Source organism: Simochromis diagramma, unplaced genomic scaffold (genome assembly GCF_900408965.1).
Source record: "Simochromis diagramma unplaced genomic scaffold, fSimDia1.1 OVJJ01000421.1, whole genome shotgun sequence".
NCBI classification, from domain to species: Eukaryota; Metazoa; Chordata; class Actinopteri; order Cichliformes; family Cichlidae; genus Simochromis; species Simochromis diagramma.
In genome coordinates this window covers 2,644,490-2,659,769 of record NW_024387250.1, presented here as the reverse complement: position 1 = coordinate 2,659,769, position 15,280 = coordinate 2,644,490, and the positions used below count along the sequence as shown (strand labels likewise).

At 39.6% G+C, this 15,280-nt stretch overlaps 1 protein-coding gene across 1 annotated transcript in view; it reads right to left on the bottom strand.

The window, feature by feature from the left end:
• Positions 1-13,013: 13,013 nt before the first annotated feature.
• khdrbs2 (KH domain containing, RNA binding, signal transduction associated 2) overlaps positions 13,014-15,280 on the bottom strand; it is an 81,852-nt gene continuing 79,585 nt past the window's right edge. The window contains exon 11 of the mRNA XM_040001606.1: positions 13,014-15,244. The gene's annotated coding sequence lies outside the window, so the exon portion shown is untranslated. The remainder of the gene's footprint in view (positions 15,245-15,280) is intronic.

The following is a 15,280-nucleotide window of genomic DNA, read 5'->3' as shown; positions in this document are numbered from 1 at the left end:
CTAAAAGTCTAACCTTTTTGTGCTGCTGTGGAATTAGCAACACAGACTCCTCCAATCTCGGTTCTTTAGGAGGTACAGTTTTGTGCTCTTATCTCCCCTCATACTATGCACTTTACCAGACTGCTAACTTTGGATCCAATTAGAGGGACAGCAGTGTTAGTTTATGAATGTAAATGCATTTTTCAGGAGGCTGGAGGAAACATTTGGGTCATTTTGTGGAAACAATCTGTAATTTAATCATAGATGAATTTAAGCCAAATGTCCCTGATGATGACCAAAACATAATAATTTGTACCATTAATGCACATTTCTGTTTCACGACTTCCTCTGGCATATGCAAAGCATCCTGCATCAGTGTCTCTCACTTTAAACATCAGAGCGCCCGAGCTGCACATGGCTGGAATTAAATTAGGTCTTAAAATCCAAGCATGGTGCTTGACATGGAGAGGATTTATTCAGTGTAATAAGGCAACTGGATAACAGTGCACAGCCGGGCTGCTGTCAGCAAGAGACCCTTGATGTTTAATATTTGGTGGAGCATGACTACATCTGACAAAGCTGGCACTTTCTTAGACTGTGGGTAGGCAGTTGACTAGGACTGTGTTTATCTCCTTCAAATGGATTTACAATCATTAGTCATGAACTTGCTTTCGTTGTGTGATTTGTTCTCTTCCTGTAGTCATTACATGGACCAGGGGTGTACTGTGGGGATGGTGCATTACGCAAAGGGTGAGAAAGATAATCCAAGACGTAATCGCAGCGTTTGTTTCAGAAGCCTCATATGGAAAGTGACATCCATGCCTTTACTGCAGCTTTGTGAATGCACTGCAATCTGGAAAATCCCCAAGTTCATCTGTTTTCCATGCACAGGCAAATAATATTGACTAACACTTAAAAAATTTAAAGAGGCACCTTAAGCTTACAGAAAACATAAAAAAATACTCAATTGTTATTTGTTGGGATGTGAAAGAGCACCACAGCGAATCAAAAGGTTATTCATCAGTGGTAATGATTACTTCTCTGACTCTATTGTTCGTTTCTGCTCAGCGCATGATGTATCTTTTTGTCCTAATGCAGCATAATTTTACCCAGGGGACTAAATTTGCAGCAGTGTCATTTGTTATTCAGTACGCCTCACCAGAGGCAGCTCTGGTTAATTTGGAGATTTGCGTGCACGTAGTTTATTTCTTTTTAAGGATTAGATAGCATCTAATAATGCATACTTGTACATCTCACCCTTGAGCTGTATTAAAATTAGCAAAATGTATTTGATAACTGTCTCAGTCCTTATTTCAGATCGAATAAATGGTTTGCAGTCATTACGGAGTGTTAGCTTTTCAGTGGGAGGATTTGGCAATGTTTAGTTCTTTTTAAATGAGACAGCGTCCTTGTTTTTTTTCCTTCAATCTAAAAAGTTTGAGCTTTTCTAGAAAAAGCCTGTTGCAGGTTAAGTTAGTGAAATCTTGAGGTGAAGGCCTGTGATAGTCTGGAAACCTCTCCAGGGTTTACTCTGCCTAGCTCCAGTGACAGCTGGATAAGCTGGAGGTCCCCTCACTCCCAGTTAAGCAGGTGATTGATGGATGGATTTTTAGTGTGGTGAGTTTAAAGTCATGTACTTGATGCTGCTTTTTTTCCCTCTTTCTTTATAGTGGAAAAAATATAAAAATCTGTCTTTAAAAAAATGGAATCGGAAGGTTCATCATGCACTCAGTCGCTGCTTTGACTGAGAAACCATTTCCACAAGACCATGAAATGTGAGTTAGAGCTACGAAAGAAAAACAGCTACTGAGTGAACTCTTTAAACTCAATTTAAAAGAACTAAAGACTGTTTTGTCAAAGTTGTCGTTCATTATGTAAAACAGTCAGTGAGCCGTTCTGCATGCAGTGGTGTGTAAGATGTTTGCTGAGATGTAATGTTGTTATTACTTAGTTTTACTTCAGGGTGCATTTTAGTTTTGAATGCTGAACTGACCAATACTATATTTGTTAATAAGCTTACTCGCCTGCCACTTTGTTGGGTGCACTTACTGGGTTGGACTCCCTTTTGCCTCAGAGCTTTGTAGCATAGATTAAGAAAAGTGCTGGAAAATTGTTCAGGTCTTGTGTGACAACAACACCACGAAAGCAGCCCAAACTGTTGATTCATGTTTTCAAGCTGTTTACGTTAAAATTTTGATCTTAACGTCTAAAAGTTTCAGCAGAAATTAAGGCTTCACAGACCAAATGATGCAATATTCTATTGTCCATTTATAATGAGACTGACGCTGCACAGTTTCCTGATTTTAGCTGGTGGGAGTGGCACCTGGTGTGGTCTTCTGCTACTGTATTACATGTACTTCACGGTTTGATGTGTTGCGAGATGCTCTTGTGCATACCTTGGCGGTAATGAGTGGTTATTTGAGTTGCTGTTGCCTTCCTATTAACTTGAAGCAGTCTGGTTATTATACTCTTGCATCAGCAAGACATTTTCACCCAGAGAACTTTCACTCAGTGAATATTTTTCCATTTTTCTGAACAATCTCCATAAAGCATAGAGTGGGAATCCCAGCAGATAAGCAGTTTCTCAAAGCCCATTTGCCACCAACAACCATTCCACTTCATCTGGTCATTTGAACATGTCTAAATACCTCAATTGGCAATTTTATTTATATAGCACATTTCATCATATTTCATCAGCAGGCAGCCTTTTGCACAGAACAGGACCACAATAACTGAAAGCACTTTCAGGAGAGGGAGATCTGATTCTGGGAACAATTATAAGATCTGAATCTGATGACCTGAGAGGTCTGACTGGGTTGCAGCCAGTAAGCAAGTCAGAGATTGAGAGCTTTGTGAACTAATATAAAACATTTTAAAGGTAAGTCTAAATTGCTCTAGGAGCCAATCAAGTTCCTGAAGATGCCTACTGCTGATTTGGGAATTCCTGCAAACGGAGCGTTACAATAATTTTACCACTTGGTCTACATGGACCAATTCTCAGAGTCACTTCGAAACAGTAATTAACCTTGGATATATTTTTTAAGTGATAGAAAGCAGTTATGGTGACCTTATTGATGTGATTATCAAAACTTAGATCAATGTCCAAAATGATGGATGCCGAGGTTCCCGACTTGGATGAAACAGATAATAAATATGAACTTATGTGTGTATGTTTGCATTAAGTTCCAACCATGTGGTTGGCTGATTAGATATTTGTGTCAACGAGCAGTTGACTAGGTACAGTTAGGCGCAAATATTTTTTACACATTGACACAAGTTTAGGTTGTTTTTTTTTTTTTTTACCTGTTTACTGAAACTTTCTTAACATGTGCCACCCTCTATTTAATGGGACCAAAAGTAACTGGACAATTGACTCAGACTATTTCATGGGCAGGTGTGGGCAATTTCTTTGCTATGTCATTATCAGTTAAGCAGATAAAAGGCCTGGAGCTGATTTGAGGTGGGTTGCTTGCATTTGGAAGATTTTGCTGTTAACAGACAACAACTCTCCATGCAGGTGAAACAAGCCACCATTAAGTGAAAACAGAAGAAAAAAAAAAACATTGAGAAATTGCTAAAATTTTATGAGTGGCAAAATCTACAGTTTGATACATCTTGAGAAAGAAAGAAAGCACTGGTAAACTCGGCAAAAAGAACTGGACGTCCAGTGGAGACAACAGTGGTGGATGATCACAGAATAATTTCCATGGTGAAGAGAAACCCCTTCACAACACTCTCCAGGAGGTAGGCGTATTGATCCAAGTCTCAGTAAAGTTCAGTTCTGGAAATAGTATAAAGAAGGCATGGAACAGCTCATGATCCAAAGCATACCACATCATCTGTAAAACACGGCGGAGGCCATGTGATGGCTTGGGCGTGCACGGCTGCCAGTGGCACTGGCTGTTTATTGATGATGTGACACAGACAGAAGCAGCCGAATGAACTCGGGCATACATACAGAATTACTTTACTGTCTGCTCAAATCCAGCTATATGCAGGCAAATCGATTGGGCAGTGTTTTGTAATACAGATGGACCCAAAACATACAGCTACAGAAACCCAGGAGTTTATTAAACAAAAGAAGTGGAATATTCTTGAATGGCAAAGTAGTCACCTGATCTTAACCCAGCTGAGCATTTCACTTGTCGAAGACTAAACTTCGAACAGCAAGACCCACAAACAAACAGCAACTGCTGCAGTAAAGGCCTGGCAGAGCATTACAAAGGAGGAAACCCAGAAGCTGGTGATGTCCATGAATTCAAGACTTCAAGGGTTTTCAACCAAGTATTAGAAATGAATGGAAAATTTTATTTTCACTTATTTCATTTTTCCAATTACTTTTGAAGCCCTGAAATTCAGGCATTGTGTTAAAAAATGCTTCAGTTCCTCACATTTGTATGCAATGTTTGTTCAGCCCACTGAATTAAAGCTGAAAGTCTGGACTTGAACTGCATCAGAGTTGTTTTATTTAAAAGTCATTGTATTAATGTACAAAACGTTAGCTCTGTCCAAATATTTCTGGATCTAACTGTATATCTAGCCATGTGGCTACTGTACAGCCTATTTAATACATTTCTAAAATGTCAAGATAATGAAAAACAAGACGTAACCTGACCACAGTGTTCAAACTGATCAAGGTAGTTGGTTTTATTAAAAGTGGATCTATTACACTTTCTTTCTAGGTCACTATTGCTGATATACTAGAATTGCTTTGCACAGTTCACAGTTTAGAACAGTACAGCCACAGCTGTGTGCCTGGCTGTACTTTACCCGTCAAAGAAAGGTAAGGATATCACATCTCTTTGACATCACACATCCAAAAGAGTAAACTATTGGACTGTAAACTGCGAGAAACCATGTTCTGAGCTGTCTGTAAATTTGCTGATCTAAAATTTGAAACTCTGGTTATGTTTTAACAGGAGCATCCATCATTGTAGCAGTATATGGCAGATAAAGACCAACAAAAAGGTCTAATAAGAGCTCTTTAAGCTTTCTTTAGGTTTGCTGTTAAGTGTATCTGTGTGTAAATATGAATGTAGTTTTATTTAAGCATCTGATTCCTGTGGTTTCCCAATAAACCTAAGTGGTATAATCCAAATATTGAAGAAAAAAAAGAAAAGAATATTCAGAGTCTGTCCTCCATCTCAAAGCCCCTCTGAAACCTATAAAACCAACATTGTTTGGGTGTTTACTTTTCTGGCAGACAAACTATTTCCGTAAAAAACAAAATTGCTTCCATCCACTAACAGCAGCTAAAACGACTGATGTGCCACACAACCAATCGGGAAAATATTTGTTAATTTTCAACAAATTCACTTCCCCGTGAGCGCTCATATGACTCACTAATAATGGAGACACTTATTGAAGAAATTGCCCTGCTAGATTAGTTTGCAAAGTTGAAGGCAGTGGCTGTACAATTGTTTTGCAGTTTGTTGCAAGACCGATAATGGAAATTTCTATTTAAAGTGTCTTTTATTACTAAGCACCGTTTCCAACATTTAGAGCTTTGATTACATTTCTGTTTGATTTTCATCGTTCAGAGTATTTTAATCATCTGGAGCATGCAGTAAAGTTCACAGGACTCAGTTTATGAGTCAATGTTTAATTCAACCAAATTAAAATTCTTTCAGTATCCTCATTTACTTGCTTGTTTCTTATGGTAGCTGTTTGGAAAAGATTCTCCAGGCCTCTGGAAGTCTTCTGGAAGTCTACATTCTACTAAAACACATGTCCTCATTTGGTGTTTTGATCATGATGGTGGAGAATGGCAACAGGATGCCCCAAAATCTCTCATAGGCCTTTCTGGGTGGATGATGGTGATTGCGAAGGCTGTAGCATACGGCACTCATTTTTATACTTCTCAAATCATTTAGTGATGTCTTGTGTCCTGTGTATGGGGAATTATTGCCCTAGAAAACCACTAGAATAGAATTTTTTTTTTTGTGTGTGTGTGTGCACAGACTGAGTCATGGTAAAAAGAAAGTACACCCTCTTTAAATTGCCAATCCCAACTACAGCAGCAAATCTCCATCAGAGTAGCTGAAAAAGGGGAAAAAAAACCTCAAGGTGCAATGGCCCAGTCAAAGTCCAGACCTCAACCTGATTGAAATGCCGTGGAGAGAGCTGTGCATAAACAAATGCCCGTAAACCTCAATGAACTGAAACATTGTTGTAAAGAAGAGTGTGCCAGTATTCCACCACAATGATGTAAGAGGCTGATAAACCCACAGAAAACCATTACTTCAAGTTATTGCTGCTAAAGGTGGTTCTACAAGCTACTGAATCATGAAGTGTACTTGCTGCTTCTTCATTTTAGCTTAGCTTTAGTTAAATAAATAACGACACTGTGTAATATGTATGGTAATGACTAGATAATTTTTATTATGTCCTGATATGTAAAACCTCAGAAGTGAAAGATTGTACTTTCTTTTGGTGGCTTTAAATTAGAGGAGAGCGGATCGATCTGAATACTGATGCTACGGATACCAACGCACAGCACAATGTTAAGAAGTGGGCAACAAAAAGGCCTCAGTAGAAGAAAGAAAAAGTTCTAATAGTGACGAGTAGAAAACCACCAAACTCACTTAAAATAGAGTACACAAGGTTTATTTTTCTTTCTAAGCAGAGTAGAGGAGTGAAGGCTTAGTTTTGGCCTGAAATTCAAGACCTGAAGCCACCATGGTTACAAACAGGAAAAGGTCTGCATCTTCCCGACAAAGGCTTTTTTACCCACCTTGATAGGCCTTGCATTAGTAGGGAGTACGTTTTCACAGCAGGGCCTGGGAATACAACTCTAAAGCTCTTCTCCTCCAGGTCGTGAGCGATTTCTTCTGGTTGGCCACCCCCTAATTACAGAATAGGCTTAAACTCCCTAATACACAGGTCCAACAAACCAGCAGCTTCCAATCCGGTCTTTATCACAACAAATCCATATAAACCCAAATTAAAACAAATCCTCCTTCCAGTAAAATTTAATTATTTTAGCAGCTAAACCATCCAGGCCAGGTTAAAACTATTGTCCTTTAAAATGCCTTTTTCTCTCACCAGCTTTAAACGTGTCCTACAACATACTTCCTTCCTGTTTCTGCCTTTCTGTCCTATTTATAGAGAAGGGCCCAAATCCACACCAATCAACTACTCTCAGTACTCAGCTGGACTAGAGTGGAATCCCCACTCCCACATGGGTGTGGCTTATAATTCACACACAAACACAAAATACAATTATTGAACTGGAAAATAATCCTAAACCAGTGTTTATAGTGAGATTCTTTCAATTATCCCACAATGGCACATTTTACAACGACTAGTTAAAAAATACATTTTATTTTGTTTTGATTTTTTTGTCACATTTGTAGGTGTTACACACTACATGTCTTTGTCCGTGCACCTGTTGGCATCGTTCCACTGATCTAAATGTAGAGAACCGAGAGTGTCCGTTACCGTCTCTCGGTGTCACTGCGTGGTATTGATTGTAACACCAGATGGAAGCATCAGTTACACTCCCATCAGCATTTTCTCTCATTCTTGTGAATCCTGGCAATTCTTGCAGTGCTGTAGAGTGTGATATTGGGCTCTAAATGATAATTTAAGAAACAATATATTTGCCATCGAGATTGTTCCCAAACACTAAATTAGCCTCGAGACGTGACAAAACTCCTGATTGCAAAACTGGACACAAAACCACCTGCAGCTGTATGTAAATGCATCACTATTCCTGCGGGTGCTGTCTCATTAACCTGACAGATGTGTGAGTCTCTTCTCATGTGATTAACTTCGCTCGCAAACTCCGCGCTCCTTCTAAGCCTTACCTGCAGCCACGTTGTCGCTTCGTGTTGGACAAAACCCGTGAAAGTGGTGCGTTAGTTGCTCTAAACATCCCCTTCGCTCCTGCAGGAATGTTTTAATCAGCAGCAGCACGCATGCGACTTGGCTTTACGCTTCTTCGTATTGTTCTGGATCAAACGGCTTGGTAAACAGTGACCATCTATTTCCGCCCCCCAAACACTACAAAGTTTGCTTAACTGAACGTACATTTACATTTTTCTTCTCTCTCCCTCTTTCTTTCTCTAGTTATTTTTCCCCTGAGTTATTTGAGCTTTGAAGGTTGGATTTAATGAGATCATATTGTGCATCCATATTTGACTTGAAAATGACTTAGATCTTTGTTTACAATGCTTTCCTTCGTTTTGCTTGGGTGCATGTTCTGCTTGGATTATTATAAACACACGACTGTAGAAATAATCACAGTATAAGTTTGAGCACCTTTAAATTTTCAAACTCGCTTTGCTTTCTCTCAGACCGCATCAGTGACTTGATAAGTAAAATATGTTATCATCACAAGAGGGAGTAAAAAAATTTTTTTGTAAAAATAAATGGCTTCTTATCTAATAGAAAGCTAATTAGAGTGTTTCTAAAAATCAAACTATTCCTTTAAGTAAAAACACAAACTTTTTTTTAAAAATGCGTTTGCGGCCTACTGCAAATATCTGATGATAACTCATCTATAATTGATTTTGGTTTAAATTAATTCTCAGAAACTCCCACTTGAATTTAAATGTGATGTCTGTATTGAATGGCTGCTGTTTCTCCACAGGAAAAAAAAAGAAGAAGAAGAAGCTCCCTCACGTCTTCCTACTACCAGTTAAGTGGATTCTGTCACACATATTAAAACCAAATCTGCAGCAGAGTGTGACACATCAAAGGGGAAATGGGAAGCGAACCCCCTTGTTAATGGAGGGAATTGTGGAAGTGGAGACTGTGAGATGTTGGGGCGACATAATGGCACTGACAATCAACCAGCTCTGTGCCCATCCCTTTTCCCTGCAGGGGGATGTTGGTGGAGACGGAGAGCTGGAGCTTGTTGATGCTTCGTGAGCTGACACTGAGTTAGCAGTCTGAACAGACAGTAGATAAGAAACTGAAAGATGGGCAGTGTGAGGGGGGGGAAGAAAGAGTTGGGAGCAATCTCCTGGATTGTCTCTTTGACGTTGATAAATTGAGGAGCCAGATCTCGCCAATCCACCAGATTGCCCCCTTGAGATTGAATGATACAAAAAAGAATTTTTTTTGCCCCTTTATTTTTACTGCGGATAACCTCCTTAAGGGGGTGTTACAGTAAGATGAAAACACTGTCAAAGTGTACTGTTTCTTAGCCGTTCAACTCAAATCTGAAGCCTGCTTTAAGATGAAGACCTTACACGATGTATCCCTTTATAAGTTCCTGAAGGCAGGCTGGTTTAACCGCTTCGCTCATCTCTGTAAACTGTTGTCAGGCACATTTTGGGAAATGAGATAACAGAGGAATGGTCTTTGCTGTCTTCTCAAACATGGTTGGTTATAAAAAGAAAATGAATGCCATAAAGTGAAACATCAGTATATTCTAAAATTGGTAAGTTTGTTTTTATTCTCTCAAAAGCACTGCATTCATCACTCAGAGAACAAACCATCCTTTGGGCCGTGGAAGTTGACACAAATTATTCGCTCCATTAAATCACACCTGCCGTTGAACATTTATTAAAAAATAAATCTGTTTTGAAATAATCTCAGCCAGAGCGGGGGTGGGGTGCAGGAGCTCACCTCTCTCTCTCTCTCCCACAGCTGCATTGGTTAATCTCCTCCTTGTAGTTCATAGCCTTGGCACCCCTCGGGGAGGTGGGATTTTTTTTTGCACTACTCACATGCATGTTTCATCTTCACAGGGTCTGAAGCAGCACTCACTATAGAGAACTGCAGTTTTCCCAGGCCCCATAATTGTCTGTAGTTTGATGTCTTAGCTGGTCAAGACCTCACATGTGTGCCAGCAACTTCAGAGAGAGCTACAAAAAGATACCTTTTTTTCTTCTCCTGAATTACATCAGTGTGACCCTACAGCATAATTCCAACACCAAACACACACTGACTAATGACTCATATTTTTCACCCGCAATGGAATCTATGTCATACTTAGCTTTATACATGAAAATGTGTACATCACAATCAAATCAGGCTCAAAACCTACAGAATTGAGCTTTTAAAGTAATCCGTCAAGTGCCTGCATTCAGGCTAAGAAGTATTTTCTGTTAAAGGCCTGTTAACATTTCCTTGCCATTCACACATCATGGTTGAAAAGTAAGTCTGCGGAGAAAAACTGAGAGAAATGTTAATTCAAAATGCCAGAGAGGCTCTGTGTGCAGTTCCCGTATAGTTGGCTTTTCTTCGATCCTGAAAATGATGTGAAAAACATTCACTGAGACAAAGTGCTAATACTTCCCCGAGGGTTCCCTCGCTGATAAGGTGAAGTCAATGTAAGCTTGTAATCGATTTCATCAGCTTGCTGCAGCAACCCTCAGAGCATTTTAGTAAAGAAATGCAGCAGTGAAGGGATAATTCAGTAATGCCTTAACTGTGACTTGGGAATGTTGTTTCTGTCTGTGATTATATTAAAATTAACCTTTGGTTACATAGAGGCCTAGGTAAGCCTATATAGTTAACAGACAATTAAAAAATATCACATTGTTAGTGACTGGTGGGTGTATGTACTATATTTGCTGTCAGAGCTGCCTTAATTCTTTCAACAAGGTGCTGGAAACATTCATGAGAGACTTTGGTCCATGCTGACATGAAAGCATCACATAAGTGCTGCAAATATGTCAGAGGCACATTCATTAAATGAACCCCAAAGGTGCCCTGTTGGATTAAGATCTGATGACTGTGGAGGGCATTTGCTGAAGGAACTGGTTTGAGAATACCTGAGGTTTGTGACATGGTGAGTTATCCCGCTGGAGCCATCAGATGATGGGTACGCTGTGGTGATAAAGGGATGAACATGGTCAGCAACAATTCTCAGGTAGGTTGTGGCTTTTAAAAGACGCTGATAGTAAAAGCTTTCACGTTGTTTACGCCAAATTCTGACCCTGCAATCTGAATGTCATAGCAGAAATCGAGATTCAGTAGTCAATAGGCTTAATAGTCAATGTTTTTCCAATCTTCTGTTGTCCAGTTTTGCAAATTGTAGCCTCGGTTTCCTGTTCTTGCCTGACACGAGTATCACCCACAGTTGCTTGCTGCTGCTGTAGCCCATGTGCTTTCATGGTTTGGTGTGTTCAGAGATGCTCATCTGCATACCCTGGTTGTAAAAGTGGTTATTTGATTTAATGTTGCCTTCCTATCAGCTTGAATCAGTCTGACCGTTATCCTCTGATCTTTAGCATTGGCAAGGCATTTTCACGCATAGAACTGCTGCCCAGTGGATATTTTCTCTTTTTCAGACCATTCTCTCTGAACCCTAGAGATGGTTATGTGGAAAAATCCCAGTAGATCAGAACTTTCTAAAATACTCAGACCAGTCCATCTGCTAACAACAACTATGCCACTTCATCAGGTCATTGTGAACGTGTCTGCCTGCATAAATGCAGATTCTGGCTTATAGCTCATGAAACTCAGAGAGATCAATGAAAAATAAATGCTACATGATACAGAAATTTCTAAATTCTGAAATGTAAGTTCATTTATACACTCAGAACTTGATCGGGGCTCCTGTGCCACAACTTACTGCATCACTATGGTGTGGCATGAAGGTGTTACTTTAGCCTTCCTTTGATAACGGCCTTCAGCTTGTCTGAACCTTCTATAGCAATAACCCAGTATGACCTGAACCCCCATAATGTATCATTGGGTTTTGTTTGGCCAATTAAGCACAGTGATAGCATGGTCTTCAGTCATTTAATGGTAAGGTTATGAAAAGAATGAATTTTTCCACAGCATTTTATTGCTTTGAGATGCATTAACCTACAGTAGCTGGGGAGTGGTGAGTACGTATGGCTCCTACAGGTGGATGTTTACTGGAGTGGTGGAGGGCTGTAAATTTAACATGACATTTTGCAGCTTAAGCAGACAATAACATGGAGAGAGTGCGTTTGATATATGATGTGAGGCCACATATCTATGAATCAGTACTGCTCTTTGCCTCCCGAGTTTGCAGGCTTTGCTCTATACATGCATATGTGCTTATTCTAATTTCCTATAGGAAATTAGAATCAACTTCTTGCCAAGAGCAAATTAAGCGAGCTCACTAAAAAGCAAAACGAGGCAAGGGAAAGAGAAATGTATGAATAAATTCTATTAGCACAGAAATTGTAATTTATTTTAACAACTGTCTGGCTTTTGTAACCCGCATTTTAACTAGCAACATTATTATTTTTTGATTCAATAAGTTACATAATTGATCATCTTTTACCACATTTTCTCCACGTTGGACACGTGCTAACAGAATATGTGTGTATATATGTTATGTTTAGGTTATGCAGGGGATTTAATATGCATGGACCTACAAAAACAACATTTAGTTCGGAGTGATTATGAGCATGCTCGTACTGCACACACTAATTGTCAGCTCAGTGTTGAGACGTATAAACTTTTAGCATTAGCTGAAGCCATCACTGAACGCCCTTTCCTGAGATGTGGCACATCTAATTTTCCTTGTGTGGCTGTAAAGAGTTCCCTGTAGGAAGTGCAGACTTGTCATGTGCTCTCCATTAAAACACCCAGGGACAAAAAGACTCAAACATGACTTTGACTGCATCAACGGCTGAATCAATTGTTGGCTGTTTTTATGTGGGCCTCATGAATCACCTTGCCCTCCGAGCAATAGTTGTTGTTTACTTTTGCCATCCAGATCAAAATGAACAACTGTGTGTTATTTCTAAAGCTGCGAGGGAAAACACAATGAAGGCAAAACAAAAAGGTTTCATTGGGGACATCTGTGACTCGGAATCCTGACAGCTACATTACAGTGTTGCCTGTTGGAAGCATTTATCCAACAGTGTTACCCATGGGTGTATGCGCAATATTAAAGAGCTGGGAGGAAAAAAAAGATACCTGCTGTGGCTTCATTTTTTACAATCTTGAGTAGTCTGTCAGCTAATTGGACTTTTGGGTTTTTAAGACTAGAATAGCCCACCTTAAATGAGAAAAACTCCAATAAAATCTACACCATGTATAAAAGAATATCTAATGGTTATATATTCATGCTGTAACAAGCAGCAGTGAATGAGATGGGAAAGAATACAGAAGATCGGGATAATAAGCAACAGCTGAGGGTTAACCTGAAGCTCCCTTTCAGATAAGTGAAAAGGCGAAATATCACATATTTACACAAGCTCGCAGGGCAGAATCAAAGCACTGACTTTTTAATACAGGATGACAGGAAATATCCATCTGTATTAGTAAAACTGCACTAATTCAGACTGGATGTTAAACTCAAAGCATGTCTGTTTCTAGTAAAAGACACGAGATATGAATCACCTGCCATCATTAGACCACGCGCCATATTCAGGCACAATTTATCCCGTTTATCCACTATATGTGTTTGTGGTCTGCAGCAGCTCAGTTGCCAAGGAAATATTAGATATTTTTACATAAATATTTGTGATCTTAAACAGGAGATGTATGCAGAAGCTTACAGCTGTCTACATTATGCATTAAAAACACTCTCACTGGGAACAGATGCAGACATCAATGTTTGCTTTAAGACATTATTCAGTGAGAACTGGTTTTATTTTTAATAGAAAGAGACTCGAGCAAATTCCGATGGGATCCTAAATTTACTTAGAAAATTAATTTTTTTAGAGGCACTTCTTGTGTTGCTTTATTCCTTTTATAATGGAAGCCTTTATTATTTAATATACACTGCGGTGAATTCAGCCGGCACTATATTTATGAAGCTGTGGAAGAGCAGTTCAGTTCACTTCCTCCTTAGTTGATCCATGTGCATAGTGCAACATAATATGTCAAAGCTCATCATCTTTCTAAAATTACTGCAGCTCTAATGAGTTAAGGGGGCGGGCTTTGGTGCTAGAAGGAAGCTAAGATCAGCTATGGTAGTCGTCTTACAGTAGCACACACCTACTGTCACCTGGATCCCAGCCTGCTGTCGCAAGGCCAGAGAAACAACATGAAAATGATCAAAACACATCCAGGGCTCTAACTCTGCACACCATTTCATCACAAGCACTACACTGGTGAGGAGGCTCTTTTAGACTCTGGTGATTATAAGCCCTCGTTTTCTATTCTGGCTCATCAAACCAGCTGTCTAAACAAAGCAGAGTTTGCTCAGGTAGCCGTTCTTGGATAGAGGAAATGCTGTGCGTGTGAGAATTATCACCATGCTCTGTTTTGCATCATTGAACATTTCTGGGTACTCGCCTAGATCCTGACCCACTTTGGTGTCTTTGTGTTTCCGATATTTAGATCAAGTGATTTTTTTCAGTAAGATAAATGCCGTGCTGTCTGACTGACTCTGTGGAGTCTATGTCATCGAGCGAATGAATTAAACAAATGTCAGAATGGGGGGGTGGTGGTGGATATTTTGACGAAACAAGTCTGCTGTTCATCTGAGCGGATTCACAACACCCCTTTCCACCCGAAAAGATAACACAAAGACGAACACCCGCATCGAATTTGAGTCGTTAAACCTGCGAGCTGTTTGACTTGAACACATCGCGAGAAGGTTTGGTGCGACTGGTTTATGAGGCAATCGATTTATTGTTTTGTAAATCAAATACGAACACACAAATCCAGAAAGAAGACAGTCGTGAACATTTATTTGAATTGTAGGGAGCTTGTATTGCTTCCATCAATCTCAAGCGTTAATCACCGTGAACCATATGTAGAGCTGGAGACAGCACCGTTCATTATGACTACCACTTTGAAAATGACAAGAGGTGAGCTGTGACTAGCTGCTGGAGTGTATTGTGGAGGCAGTGACGGGTCGGGCCCGTAAAGTAGCTTTGACACTTGGCCAGAACGCCAGCAGTGGGCTCGACTTATTTAATGAACTAACATGTTCGTGTTGGCAGCCCTAAGTGAAGCATTTATTAGAGAGCTGGGAACAGACACAGGGTGCACTCAGGTTGGTAATGACAACAGCCACCAAATGACAGCAACTTTAAATAAAATAAGGTGCAGTCGTGTTGAGACTTTTAAAAAATATATATATATATTTTCACTTTAGGCCACAGCAAAATAAAAGAATACTGAACAGAAGTGACATTACGCCAAAAGTGCATTTCAAATATCAAAAATAAATGAATGGGACTTTTCAGCTCCAAAAACAGGAATCCTAGTTTTCTAACCTTGGGAGATTTTTACAGGTCAAAACTAAATAAATAAATAAAAGTCTGTATATATAATACACATGTAGTCTAAGGGCGTAAGCACACATAAAAACATTAAAAAAATATATTGTCCACCAGGAGTGTGACCTGCTGTCTTCTTAGTGCACAGCAACCTGTAACACAAATAGAGCAGAGGTAAATGGACTTGT